Source organism: Euprymna scolopes, chromosome 46 (assembly GCF_053919585.1).
Source record: "Euprymna scolopes isolate OS-2025 chromosome 46, ASM5391958v1, whole genome shotgun sequence".
Taxonomy (NCBI): domain Eukaryota; kingdom Metazoa; phylum Mollusca; class Cephalopoda; order Sepiida; family Sepiolidae; genus Euprymna; species Euprymna scolopes.
Genome location: NC_136527.1, coordinates 201,712,672 through 201,728,598, shown reverse-complemented (window position 1 = coordinate 201,728,598; position 15,927 = coordinate 201,712,672).

Below are 15,927 nucleotides of genomic sequence, written 5' to 3'. Positions count from 1 at the left end.
TATATATATATATATATATATATATATATATATAATTAGCGTTTAAGCAAATTACACGGAGAGCAAAAGGTTGTTAAATATCGATTTGTGTTCTGTTATATTTTTTCTCATATTCACGTCTGCGAGTTGGGGTATTTTCCAACATTGCATTACTTCTCTAACAAAGGACGAGGTAATACATAGGACCAGTGGCGGCTCGTGCCTTATGCTGTGGAACTGCAGCACCCCAAGTCATTTCTACTCATTATTATCGATACACGTTAAAAAGAATACGTTTATTTTTTTTCTTTCTATGTGATAATATATCATATTAATTATATATATATATAATCATGAAGCTTTATGTCGATAATTGTCTCCATACTCATATAAGCATAAAAGCAAAACTTTGCTTGGAGCTGCAAAATTCACAGTTACACTTTCTTAGTGAAATTCGCTTGTGCGCATGCCCGATCCAGAACGGTTAATATGAGTCAATTCGGAACTGTAGTTTCCGCAGTTCCAAACGCGGTGTTTGCGCATTTTCGCTTTTTTTAAGAGGCTCTGTTTACAAATGTTTTCTTTTTATTATTATTATTAGAAAGTGTAACGTGTTCTTGTAAATAAAATCTCCACCTTAAAAAAAAATTCCCACACTTTTAAATGCGATTTAAGCAGACAAAAATATACAATATGCCAAACTTTTTTATTTTTAATTAAAAGTGTTTGGGCTTTTAGCCTGGAAGTTACCAACGCGACTAATGTTATTTTTTTTTTACATATATGGCTTATTCTATTTGTATTTTTAAGTACTTTGAAATTTATTTATTTTGTAGTAGTTTAACTTTACAGAATAAAAATATTTACATTTTTTTTCTATAGAAAAGCGAAGAAAAGTTTATTTTTTAAAATACATTTTAGTTAGAAATGTTTTTACCTTATATATATATATGAATATATATATACATATATATACACACATATATACACACATATATATACACACACATATATATACGCACACATATATACACACATATATACACATATATACACCCACACACACATATATACACACACACATATACATACACACATATATATACACACACATATACACACATATATATACACACACATATATACACACATTTATATATATATACACACACACACATATATATACATATATATACACACACGATATATATATACACATATATATACACGCACACATATATATATACACATATATATACACACATATATATACACATTATATATATATTCACACATTATATATATACACACATTATATATATATACATATATATATATATATATATATATATATATATATATATATATATATATATATAAAGCCTTAGCATTTATTTACATCCCACGAGGACAAAGCAAGAAGTTTTACACTTTGAACAACGTTTTTTTAATTAAAATGTGCAGTAACAAGACGAGTATGTAAAACCGTTTTTATAATAAGCTTAGTAAATACCAAAGTTTGTTTTTATTTTTATATAAAAAGTTGTAAAAAGATTTGTAAAAAAAATTATGTATCTTTAATTTTTTTGTTTGCTCATAGTACAAACATGTAAACTTTTTTAATCTATATTTTATTTAGAAAGTTTTTTTATAAACACACATTTTTGAATTTTAAATAAAACTGTTATCCAATAAAACCATTTTTAAATGGTAATCTCTTAACTTTACCGTCAAGGCAAAGATTTTGTTTTTATGAAAAAATAAATTATTAAAAAATTGTAAATAAAATGTATTTAAACAATGTTTTTCGTTTGTTTGCCTGCGGTAAAATTTTATTTAATCTGTTAAGTTTAAAAGAAATATATTTGTATATTTTTTATTACTCTGTAAAGTGTATACAATTTAAAATAGTGTTTTTTGATTAAAATATTTTTGCGTATTACCCCTTTTTCGACGGCTTATAATGGCAAAGTTAAAAATATTTGTATTAAAAAAAGCAGTTTTAATGACAAGCTTATTTTGTTATACGCCTATTTTTAATTAACAACAAGCTTTTTATAAATAAAACCGTTGTTAAATAGTTAAACTTTTTTCGTTAATAAAAATCTGTGACCTAAAAGTTATAAAAGTATGATTCAACTCAGTTAGAACTTCCGGTTCAGTTGAACCGCAAAAAGAGGATCACATAAACATTGTATTCCTTCTACCCTAATTGATATTCTACTAATAGACTACCTAGTACTTACCTTTCCCAAGACAATTGATATAAAAAAATTAACCATGGTCTCCTTGCACCCCCAAGGAATAACTTCTGCGACGGTAAATGAACTTCAACAGATTGAGTTTTCACAGCTGTCTCTCCACGATAAAGTTGTAATTAAGAAAAGAAGCCGTTCAACGCCTGATATTCAAATATCCCAGCCAAGCATTAGCAACAACAATGTGTATATTCATAGCTTTAATGGTACCAACGGAAAAGTTAGCTTTGCGGCTGTGAACTAAAAAAGGTATTGTTCTGCTTTCCTTGTTTGTTGTTAGGGGGTGATGTAACATGGACAAAAGATAGTTTCAGAACTATTAGCAAAATGAAAGATAGAACTGAAAAGCATGAGAAGCACGTTGACAATGTAGTTTCCCTATCATTTTTGGGGACCATAAATATTAAAGCAAAACTTAGTGAGGCCTGCAGACTTTCAATCAATCATCATAACATGAATGTTAAGAAGAACCGTGAAATTTTATCTAAAATAATAGATTGTATTTTCTTTTGTGGGAACTTTGAAACTCCCTTACGAGGACATGAATCACTTAGAAACCAGTAATGTCTTCAAAGGTGTTTCCAAGACTATTCAGAATGACATACTTGACTGTCTTTTACAAATATACCATGATGAAATAAGGCCAGAAATTAGCAAAGCTTCCTTTGTAGCTGTCATGGCTGATGAAATAACAGATGTGTCTCAACATACACAAATGATCATTGTTTTACGGTACGTCTTGGATGAAAAAATACTTGAACGCATTTGGGGATTCTTTATTCCAGAAAACCAAACCGCTGATGGGATATCAAAATGTATTCTACAACAATTAGATATAATCCTTCAAGGGAATCACCAAAAACTGATAGCTCAGACATTTGATTATGCTAATGTCATGAAAAGCAAAAAAGCTGGTGCTCAGGCGAAAATAAAAGCAGTTTATAGTAATGCGCATTTCACTCACTGTTATGCGCATCAACTTAATTTAATAATTAGGAATGCAGCAAGCATTACACGAAATGCCAGAATATTTATCTCTAACATTTTGGCTATTCCGACTTTCTTTTCTAGATCACCACAGCGTCTGTCCATTTTTCAAGAAGCATCTGGATGTAAGCATTCTACGTGTATCTGCCACAAGGTGGAACTTTAACATACATAAATAGAGTTCATGAAAATGTTCAAGCATAAAAAACTGTCACTGAAATTCAGTCAACATCATATGTAGATGAGACCGTTGCAGAAGCGACAGGAATTCTGAAATATTTGAACGATGAAATTTCATATTTTGGTTTGAGCTATTTCGTAAAATTATGTCTCATGTTGAAATTATTTCTCGGGAAATTAGCATATATAAAGTCAATGAATACATAACAAATTTCAAAACTGATATTTTAGAGATAAGAAACACCAAATACTGTGAAAATTCTTCACAAACACTCAAGGGCGAAGCTAAAGAACTGTGTGACTATATATCTGTTGATATAACGGACAGATATTCTTCAACTAAACATTTAATACTTGCTAAATTGTTTTACAAGATAAGCTTTGCTAGTTTTAAGAAAAAAACTACCTACAGAAGAGATATCCTTGACAACTGAAGCATATCTAATAATTGACAAAGAAAAGTTTGAACCTGAGCTAGAAATATTTTATAGTAGGTCAGATATCCATGAGTATTGAAAAGTAATTGATCTCCTGAAATTTATTTTGGAAAACAATTTAAACGATGTTCTTAGTGAAATCACAAAACTCATAAAAATTATCTAGACAATTCCCATGACTACATAAGAGATAGAACGTTGTTTTTCAACTCTGAAAAGAATAAAAACTTATATAAGGAACACCATAGGTTGCGAAAGACTAAATGAACTTGCAGTGCTTTCAATTGATAAAAAAGTTCTTCAGCAGTCATTCAGAAGTTAAGGAGAAAACTATCAATCTTTTCTCACAAATTAAAACAAGGAGAATGAAGTTTACTTTCAAATGAATGTAATAAGTAAATTATTTAAAATATTTACATCTATTTAGGATTCCATTAAGTTATTGTATTTTTATACGTGTGCATACGTATAAATTATGTATATTTTTATGTTTGTTTTATATTTACACAATATTAATACAATAGGTGTTTTCTTTATAACAGCACCCCCACTAATCTTAGGTACGAGCCGCCACTGGAATCAAATAAAACAACGTTGTATTTGTTTAATTATATCGAAGTCGGTTGAAACAAACAGAAATAAAAATTACGATCTGAAGAATTGTCTTTCCTTAGTTGAGCGGCATTTAAAAATGACAATAAATTCAATTTCTTTTTTATATGTTCATCTCATGAAATAGTTTTTGATTAATATAAATTAAAGTTACTTAAGGCAATCTTTACTGTAAGGCTGCGTAATTGTTCCGACAGATAGAAAGGCAGCATCTAACCAAGTGTAGTCGAGTCATCGTGGTCGTCGTCAGGGGGGCACACTTCCTTGATTTGGTTGGACAGTTATTTTAGGCGACCCACGTTGATAATTAATGTAAATTATATAAAATATGCTTTTAAAAGTTATATTTGCGACGACAGAAGGAAAACAGGTATATAAACAGCGTGCACACATATTAATATCGTTTATTATTTTTAATGTCATAACGAAAAAAAGACACATATTAAAATAATTTATTATTTGTTAATGTAATATGAAAAACATATTAATATAATTTATTATTTTTATTGTAATAACGAAAAAAAGACACATATTAATATAATTTATTATGTTTAATGTAATAACGAAAAAAGACACATAGTAATGTATTTTTAAATTTTTAATGTAATATGAAAAAAACAAATTAATATAATTTATTATTTTTTAATGTAATATAAAGAAGACATATATTAATATAATTTATTATTTTTTTATATAATAGGAAAAAAAGACACATTAATATAATTTATTATTTTTTTTAATGTAATATGAAAAACCACATATTAATATAATTTATTATTTTAAATGTAATATGAAAAAATACACATATTAATATAATTTATTATTTTTAATGTAATATGAAAAAGAAACACATTAATATAATTTATTATTTTTAATAAAATATGAAAAAAGGCACATATTAATATAATTTATTATTTTTAATGTAATATGAAAAATAGACACATATTAATATATTTTATTATTTTTAATGTAATAGCAAAAAAGACACATATTGATATAATTTATTATTCTTGATGTAATATGAAAAAAGAACACATATTAATATAATTTATTATTTTTCATGTAATAACAAAAAAGATACATATTAATATAATTTATTATTTTTAATGTAATAACGAAAAAAGGCACGTATCAATATAATTTATTATTTTGATGTAATATGAAAAACACACATATTAATATAATTTATTATTTTTAATTTAATATGAAAAAAGACACATAGTAATATACTTTATTATTTTTAATGTAATAACGAAATAAACACGTATTAATATAATTTATTATTCTTAATGTAATATGGACAAGACATATATTCATACCATTTATTATTTTTTATATAATAATACAAAAGACACATATTAATATAATTTATTATTTTTAATTTAATATGAAAAAGACATATTAATATAATTTATCATTTTTAATGTAATATGAAAAAAAGACAAATATTAATATAATTTGTTATTTTTAAGGTAATATGAAAAAAGACACATATTAATATCATTTATTATTTTTAATGTAATATGAAGAAAAGACACATTAATATAATTTATTATTTTTAATGTAATATGAAGAAAAGACACATATTAATATAATGTATTATTTTTGATGTAATATGAAAAAAAGACACATATTAATATAATTTTTTTAATGTAATATGAAAAAAAGACACATATTAATATCATTTATTATTTTTAATGTAATATGAAAAAATAAGACATTAATATAATTTATTATTTTTAATGTAATATGAAAAAAAAAACAACTTCATGAGCATTTCTGTTACTACTGTTTTCGGGTAAACTTACAACACATAACCAATCTAACGTCCCATGTTAAGAACGACATTCGAAATAGACACCCCTAACCTTCTCATGTTAAAAACGGCTTTCAGATTAAACGCCCACAACCTTTTCAGCATACCCGAAAACCTATAAAGTTGACACGTCGAATGTGAGCGATGAGTTGGACGTAATGTAAAAATGATCAGAATTTAAAACAGAACGAAATTTAAATTCTCTTTTTCATTTTACAAGAACCGTAAAACTGCGCATTTACCGCAAGTTTTACCATCATTTATTATTTTTAATGTTAGAAAAAAATAGACACCAACTGCTTGGAGCATTTCTGTTGATCTCATGAAATAGTTTTTAACTAATATAAATTGAAATTTTTAAGGCAATCTCCTATAATATATCGATAAGATAGCATAGTTCCTTTTTTTAGGCGAACCACGCTTTTTTATACAAGGTTATTATGTAGAGGGAGACAATTCCATATTACTAAGAGATTCGTTCATTTTTTCATCTCATAATTTAGGACGTCACTCCTAACGATATTTTTTTTATTAAATCAAAACATAAAAAAAATAAGCTGAGACGATTTTTTTTTTAAATCTAACAATATATATACAAAATAACATTATTAAAACAAAATGTAGTTTTTATGTGACTATTAAGAGAATCGTTTATGTTTTCATGTCACAGGTTTTTTTTTATTACATTACAAAAAATGAAAATGCAACAATAATTGTAGAGGAATTATTTTTTCATCTCATAATTTAGGATGCTAAAACCAACGATATTTTTATTAAAAAAAAACTGCAGCAATTTTTTTTATGTAACAAAGTTGATAACCTTAATAATACAAAACGTAGTCTTTATGCGCCTATTAAGAGAATCGTTTCTGTTTTCATATCAAAATTTACGACGCTAAAACCAACGATATTTTCGTTTGATGAAAACATTTGAAAAGGAAAGTTGCAGCAACGTTTTTATTTTTTTTTCAACTACATTTTTATCAAAACGTAAATATTATTGTGAGTTTCTATAAAAAATTAATCTTTAAGCTTAAAACCAAAAGAATGAAAACATTACAAAAGAAAAATGGAATTTTTCCGACTACTTTTTAAAAAAAAATTTTTACTACTTTTTAAAATTAATTAACACATGTTATGGGAAATGTGTTACAGAAAAAAAGTCGCCACAGCTTAAAAAAAAAATTGTTTGTTAAAATCACAATTTCCTCTTCAGCTATCGATGCATTTTCCTTTATTTTCGCAACAAATATTACCAGACATTTATTTGTTAATTTAAAAATGTAGTAACAAAATGTTTTGTAATGCTTTAAGGGTTAAGCTTAAAGACTAATTGGGTTTGTTTTACTGTACACATAGATTCGAAAAAGTTGTCACAAAACAAATATAGAACAAATAAATATTATCAAAGGCAAGATAAGTTACTTTTCTAAATAACTGGATATGTTTTTAGTGTTTATATTTAATGCAACATGTTTATTCAGCTCGAAAAACATACAGTGTTTACCGATGTATTGGAAAGTTAAAGATGGTGCCTCCTGACTCTATCGTTGACACAGTAGGTTTGGGAAAAGAAGTTAAAAACAAAAAAATATGCAAAATACTGTTGGAAACTCGCTAAATATATTTTACCGTGACATAAGCTGACATATATTCGGTGTTTTTTAACAGTATTTTGTATATTTTTTTTAACTCCTTTTCCCAAACTTACCGTGTCAAAGATTTAAAAAAAAATCGTTTCAGATTTAATAAAAATATCCTTAGTAGTAGCGTCCTAAATTATGAGATTTAAAAAAATGAACGAATCTCTTAGTGAAATGGAGTTGTCTCCCTCTATACAATGACCTTGGATATAAAAAAGGGGATAACATTTTACATTAAGGCCCGTCTCACGTTCGTATGTAACGAAATATGTTTTTGTTGATTTTGGTGTGCTAAAAACGAATCTGAAAATCGTTTCCGTCGCAAAAAAATTGTTTTCATGATATGAAGAAATTATTTTTTCGAAAAGCGGGTGGTCACTTTTCCATGTAAATTTAACTTAAAATGAGTATCCACTTTCTGTCCACCTGAGAGGGGGGCATTTTAGTGTTTATTGGCTAAAAGGTTTCGATTTTTTTTGTTTTCATCTTTCAATAAAGACACGAGGAAATTAAAAAATAAAGAAAAATCGGTATTTTTTTACTTTAAGGTTCGTCTCACATTTGTATAGAAAAAAATATAGTTTTTTGTAGTTTTCGGTGTGCTTTAAAAGAATATGGTAACCATTTCCGTCGCAAATTTACCGCTTGTATGGTATTAACTGGGACTATTTTCCATTTCACATCCCATCCTTCGTTTCGCACGATCATAAACGAAGGCTGTTAAATATGCACTCGCGTACCAAACTGCCTTGTCACAGTGTAGTATTGGCGAAAATTTCAAATTAGACGAAAAACAAGTAGTTTTCCATATATGAAGCCATGTAATTCTATGTTATCACGGCTGGCGATTTTTGTACGCGTAAGCGCGCGCACATATCCTATAAGGATAATCAAGAAACTGTATTCCGTGAGGGAAATAAAGAGATTAATATGTACTGCGCATTTAAATAAAAGAAGGAAAGTTTATTAACGTATTTATAGGGAGACAATGTGTAGTGTTTATTGTGTTCAGTCCAGGAAGGGTCTCTCTTCTCGTATATCCGGTGAGCAATGCTTGCAATTAAAGGGACATAACTCCCAGAAGAGTTACCTTCCCCTGAAACAATATATAAGGTAAATAAAAAAGCGTTTGATCAAGTTACACGGTTAGCAGTAAATTGTAATTTATATTCTCTACCATATTCATACCCGGGAGGCGGTGCATCATTTTACAACATTAAACTACTTCTCTATCAAAGACACGTAATGCATGGGAGGATGGCAAAACCCATGACAAATGAAACCTCTCTTGAACTAGCTACAAAGATGATAACGCAAAACACGGTTGAAATGAGCAAACAAATTAGAAACAGCTACTACACTTTCATTATTGTTCGTTTAATGCTGATCTTATGTAAAACAGACAAACCAATAATTGGGTTTAAGTCTGGAATAATGAGTGAAGGTCATCGTAAGTTTAACCGAATCGAGTTTGATAACAATATGTTGCAAGAAGTCACATTATTATTCGGAATACTGTTCTCATTTTGAGCGTTAACGGTAATTCGACTAATCCAAATAATAATGAAATGCTTTATCTAAAAAAATAAACCTGCTTTTTATAGCTTCATATATATTTTTTAATGAATTGAAGACGAAATATAAATTTACAATAGAAATACCCCAAACGGTTTAAGAATTGACAAATATAATCTAATCTTTATACGAAAACAATTCGGACATTTTTATACACGGAACAAAATAATGATTTCACCGTTTTACGGTGACCTTAAGTTCTTTGTTCTTAAGCAGTTGTTTTTTCTTTAAATAATTTCACGTTTAAATCGTGTTTTGTATCTTTTAATTTTGATTCTTTTATATTTTCATATATTTTATTTCTTAATGGATTGGACACACAAAACAAAAGTTGTATCAATTTACTAAAGAAATCCTAACAAACAAAACAAATTTTCTGTTTTGAACACAAAAGAAAAAAACGACACTTTTCTCGCATTTAATTCCCTGAATGAAAGGTAAGTTTTTTTTGTTTTTTTTAAATATCATTTAACAACTTAAAAATAATTTTAAATATTAAAATATTTTTTTATTGCAATCCAATATGAAAGGTAAGTTATTTTTACGTCTTTCAGAAATCCGTTTGAATAACTTTTAGAAATAATCTGAAACAGAAAAGCAGTTTATTTTTTGCACCTCAGAATTTTTTTTTTAATGAAAACGAAATATAAATTTACAGTAGAAATACCCCCCAAAAGGTTTAAGAATTGACAAATATAATCTAAACTTTATAGGAAAACAATTCGGACATTTTTACACAAAATCTTAAAAATTAAAAATGGTTTATTTTTTTTGCAATCTAATAAAATTATTGATTCCCCTTCTCAAAAAAAAAAAAAAGGTGACCATAAAGTGAGTGCATTTCTTCATATCTTGGAAACTACTTGTTTCTTGAAATTTTAAAAGATAGTGGGAATTTTAAAGGATTTTCCGAGGGATAAAAAAAGACCCCCCCCCCCCGAAAAAAATCGTGGCCACAAAGTGGGTGCTCATTGTACGTTAAATTAACATAGAAAAGTAATCCCCCAGTTTTTTAAAACTACCATTTCTTCATATCTTGGAAACTACTCACTTGCCGTAATTTTAAACGTTATTTTAGTTTTCAGCGACCCCGAAAACCATTAAGAGTGGTAATTTTAAAGGAATTTTCGAGGGTTGAGTGATTCTTCATATTAAACAATCTTCCTTTAAAATATAGTATTCAATCTGACTATTAGAGCTTTTTGTCAAAAATGTGTTTATTTAAGTAAAACTTACGTGATTTCTAGTAAAATAATAATGTTTACCATAAACAAAATAATTTAATTCGAAGTTGGTTTAAACTGCTTTTTTGATATTTAATTGCTTTTTTTTTAATTTTTAAAAACAGTTTTTAGTCTACCGTTTTCCATGTGAATTGTAATATTTTATTCAATATTTAAGGTTATAGAATAGGCAACACTTTCTTTAATAAAGTTTACATAAACATTGACAATCACCAATTAACTAAAATTTAACATAGAAAAAATAATTGGCAAATGTTTACAATCGTCTGAAAAGCCATAAAAATATCCCGAAAATACAATTAAAAAAATATATATATATAAATATTTAAGACTTTGTTAGATAAATTTAACATGAATTAAGCACCTGCTTCCTGCTCACATTTCAATCAACTAGACATGTACTACTTCGCAGTTTCAAAGTTTTGTGGCGGTGAAAGGGAGAGGGAAGTCCTTGTATCGATTTTTGTTTTGATTTTACGAAGGTAGGATTAAAACCCACATGTTTTTAACTATTCTCTACTTCCATCTAACAATTTACTTGTCAGAAAAAGTGATGCACGACATTTATTTGCAACTGTCTGGAAGAGCTTAAGCAAAGAAAATGTTTGTGGGAATGTTGATTCTTTTTATGCTTGAGGTAGCCATTACGTTCGACTCATTTGATTGGATAATTTGGGTATAAAAAGTCACATGATCAGACTGAAGGTGTGGATAATCATTCCGAAGTTGTGATCAGTGGAGATGAAATCTTTTCTAACATTACCAGACCGACAAGGTTATACTTTTTGTGTTACCTACGGCACAAGTCACAACAATCCATTGTGGCAAACCTAAGATAACCGATGCTCTACAGTGGAAAAATACCACATGATTCTAATAAAAAAATTGGAATCTTGTCAACATTCAGATGACATTCTAAGTTCCATCACTTTCATTCCTGTTCTCCAGAACTCAACTGCCGCCATCTTGATTGCCGGTCTTATATGCTCTCATTCCAATGTCTAGCAAACTCATTGATATGCAATTCACACTAAACCACATTCCCCCCCCCCTGATCCTTAAAGATCACCTCATAAACATACAACCGTGCAAATCTTGCTTCATAGCCCACTTAGATATCCATGCTAGTCTTCTTTGCCCACTCAGATATTTTCACTAGTCTTGATCCCTAGCCGCCTCAGACATCTCTGCTCGTCTCACTGACTAACCCAGTCAGATATCAAAGTTAATCTCACTTTATAGCCCACTCAGATATCCTGCTATTCCACGATACTCGGCTTAAAAGTGACGACTCCTAAATACAACAAAACTGAATCACATTTCCAAAATTCTTCATTTTAGAACGACAAATTTGTACTTCTTCATTTAAGACCAACTACTTATGTTTCAGCTAATACAACCAAATTTCTTTTTAAATTTCTCATTTAAAAACGACTACTTTTTCCAAAAAATTCAACTGAATCGCATTAAAAGTTCTTTTAACAAAAGCGACTTTTTTTTTCAAATACAACCTAATTTCAGCATCAGGCACTCAGATTACCATTGTAAGTTCAATAGAATGTTTAATTTTCAAATTTTGACTTGCAAATGCAAATAAAAAAATCTCTATAGTCCGACAAATAATCACAAGGTCGAGCTTTGAATACATATTTCACTTCTCAATAGCATCATTTTTTTTCAAAGTCCAGCTTTTGAATACGTATATAAAATCCACAGCATGACCAATTTTCACATTGACTTTTAAATGTGCATTTAACATTAAATCGAATAATTTTTTAAATACGTTTGTTGTATGATGACAATAAAAATATCCAACGAATTTTCACTTTGACTTTTAAATTGTTTATTAATTTGTTAGATGACAATACAGAAAAGTTAACATGAAAACTCTAATTTGCAACAACATAACAATGCATCCTTTGTTTATTAATTTGTTAGGTGAAAGTACAGAATAGTTAACAACATGTAGACTATAATCACCCAACAATGTAACAAACGTTTTGTTTATAAAAAATGATTTTAAAAAGCTGCAACCGATATGCTGCTCTTATACCGTTATCAGCCGGTCACTGAGGTGTATGACTGACAGACATGTTATATTAAATGTCTTTAAGTGGTCTCGGGAAGACGTAAAGATGGGCCAGTCATTAGGGTCTTTGTAGCAAGAAAATCATACCTGAGATGTTGAATGTGTTGTGTGGCTCCTTCTTCTCACAGGAAACATCTTGACCTCTTCACCCTTGTTGACGTTCTAAATGGAATTTTCTTTCTTCATTTTCTGGACTGCTTCATTGTTTCAATAAAGGCACTTATGAAGGCATTCATGGCAGACACAAGAAAAATGACACGCAACACAATTGTAATATATATAAAGCATAACTATTTTATTTTAAAAATATATTTTACAAAAACTTTTACAATTAAAAACTGGACAATAAGCTTTTCAAAGCTAACCAACCTAACTAGTATTGAGGGAGGGGGCGCTCCCCCCCATTTACGGGGAGTCAGAATATGCGTCTTCACTTCATGCTGGTCGTGCAGGAAAAAGACAGATAGCAAATCTCATATGATTAGTTAATCTCTTGACAAAGGTTTCCTTTCCAGGGCAATTGCTCTTGACATATCAAAGGTCTTCGACAAGGTATGGCATAAAGGCCTACTTCACAAGATCTCCAGCTATGGTATAACTGGAAATATTCTCTCTGTCATTAAATCATTTCTCTCTGATAGGCTCATAAGAGTAGTGGTTGATGGCCTGCAGTATTAATGCTGGAGTCCCTCAAGGGTCCATCCTGGGCCCAACTCTTCCTTATCTACATCAATGATCTCCCTAAACACATACTTAATCATTCGTTGACATCTATGCTGATGAAATGACCATCTACAGCAACACATCAAAGGCTGTAAATGACAAAACTCTCTCTGATTCTCTCTCCTCTGATCTCGAACGAGTGGTTCAGTGGGGAAAGGCGTGGCTGGTTACCTTTAATGCATCTAAAACCAAACTCCTATCTTTACATCATCAACGCTCTGATCCCCATCTGGCATCAATTGAAATGGATGTCTCTCGTCTAGGAGAAACCCCATGTTTTGACAAGCTTCTGGGCTAGACCTTCACTCCTGACCTGAAATGGAACATATACATTAAGTCTGTTGCCAAGGTCGCGGAAAGATGGTGGGATCCTTCTACCGCTCCAGAAGATATCTCACTACTGATGCAATTCTCTATCTATATAAAAGCCATGTACGCGCAAGGATGGAATACTGCTTCCATATCTGGGCAGGAGCAACTAAAAACAGCCTATCCTGCCTTGACAGAGTACAAAATAGACTTCGTGGCTTAGTGAGGGATGCCCTTTTCTCTTCCCTGCAACCTCTCTTCTGTTGCAAGCCTATCTTTGTTTTATCGTTATTTCCATGTCAGTTGCTCGTCTCAACTCCAACCTCTGGTCCCCACTTACCAGTCTTTTACAAAAAAAGCACCCGTCTAGCTGAATCGACTGTCAAAAATTTTCCCCACTCTTTATCTACGCCTAAATCAAAACGTAAATTCCATGAACAAAGATTCTTTCTTAGAACTGCACGCCTGTGGAACTCTGTTCCCTCTTCCTGCTTCCCTCCTGACTACAACTTGGATGTGTTCAAGTCAAACGTAAACAAATTCCTGATGAACCGCCCCCTTAAGTAGACACTCTAAAATATCCACACTAACGTACTGTACTTACAATAACCCTTATCCCTGAGTGGCTTCCGGGCCTTGATAATGATGACCGCTTTGTACAAAAAAGTGGCAATTATAGGAAGGGATTTCTTTGTATCTCAACGCTCATAGCCAAATTACCGCTCGGGCATGTTGTAGAGCGTGTTAGAAACAGTGGCATGGAAAATAGTGCCACATCCCTCCCCATGCAATCCTAAATTCATGAGTATTCATAAATTTTAGAATTTCCTAATTTTCCGCTGATGGTGCATCAATCGGCCGTCAGCGATCAATGTCCCCATGTTCAACGTCTTGTCAGGAACTCAGTAAAGCAATTTATTTTTTTCGCCAGTCACCTGGTAGACTGGTATACTGCTTCAAATACCAGAGAGGGTAATCATCCTCGCCCTCCATCGAGGCAGTGACCTCATGATTTCAGTTACTGGATTTATGATCACTTATATATTATAATACAGTATAATATTTTTTAATAAAGCTGGATTTTACGTGAGTTCATCACGCCAACCTATACGTATTTTAATATATTCTGCATCAACTTATAACATCATTTAAGTAACTAGATTCAGGCTCTCTTCAGTAACCAGTATAATGTATTTTAACCAAGTCTGGCTTACGTGACTTCATCACGCCGACCTATATGTATTTCAAGTTATTATTTCAGTAACTAGACTTATGGTCTCCTCGGCAACCAGTATAATGTATTTTAAATAAATCGGAGTTATGTGACCTCATCACGCTGACCTATATGGATTTAGTTAAACCTCAGTCTTCAGAGGTTCTAGTCCAATTTAATTCTGTTAGAGCAAGGAGTCTGCCTCTGAATGACTAATAAAAACTATGCACCACGGAATATTTATTAGGTATATAAAGAATTACAGAAGGGCACTCAGCTTCATGAGTTGGAATACTCAATTAAAGCGAAAGAATTTCAAAAAATAAACAATTCAGAAACCTGGTATACATTAACTCAATTAAATAGGGTGTTAACATTTTTAAAAAATCATTTCAGAGTACCTCGGTTATAATTAGAATGTGTTTACACATTGCAAACGCATTTAAAGTTATTACATTCATAGTTAACTTTTTACCAAATTTCAGGGTACATTTAAAAAGTAATTTATTTTTCAAATCACTTTTCTTTACAAAAGATCATTAAAATTTCATTCCAAAATTTAAAAATCATCTCAAGTATTTTGGTTAATCGTTAAAATCAATTTTTCTTCCAAAAGGGTCATTAAAAATTCCGAATTTATGTTAGTTAACTTTTTTCCAAAGTAATTCATTTATTATTTTAAAAACAATTTTCTCGAAAGAGCATAAATCTAAAATCGAACTATTTTTCACAATGAAATTCAAAAATTATTCATTACATTTGGTTCATTATTAAAATTAATTTTCTTAAAAGATCATAGAAAATTAATTTTGAATCAATTAACCCTTCACGATGAGATTCAGAGACATCCCAACTTTTTCAT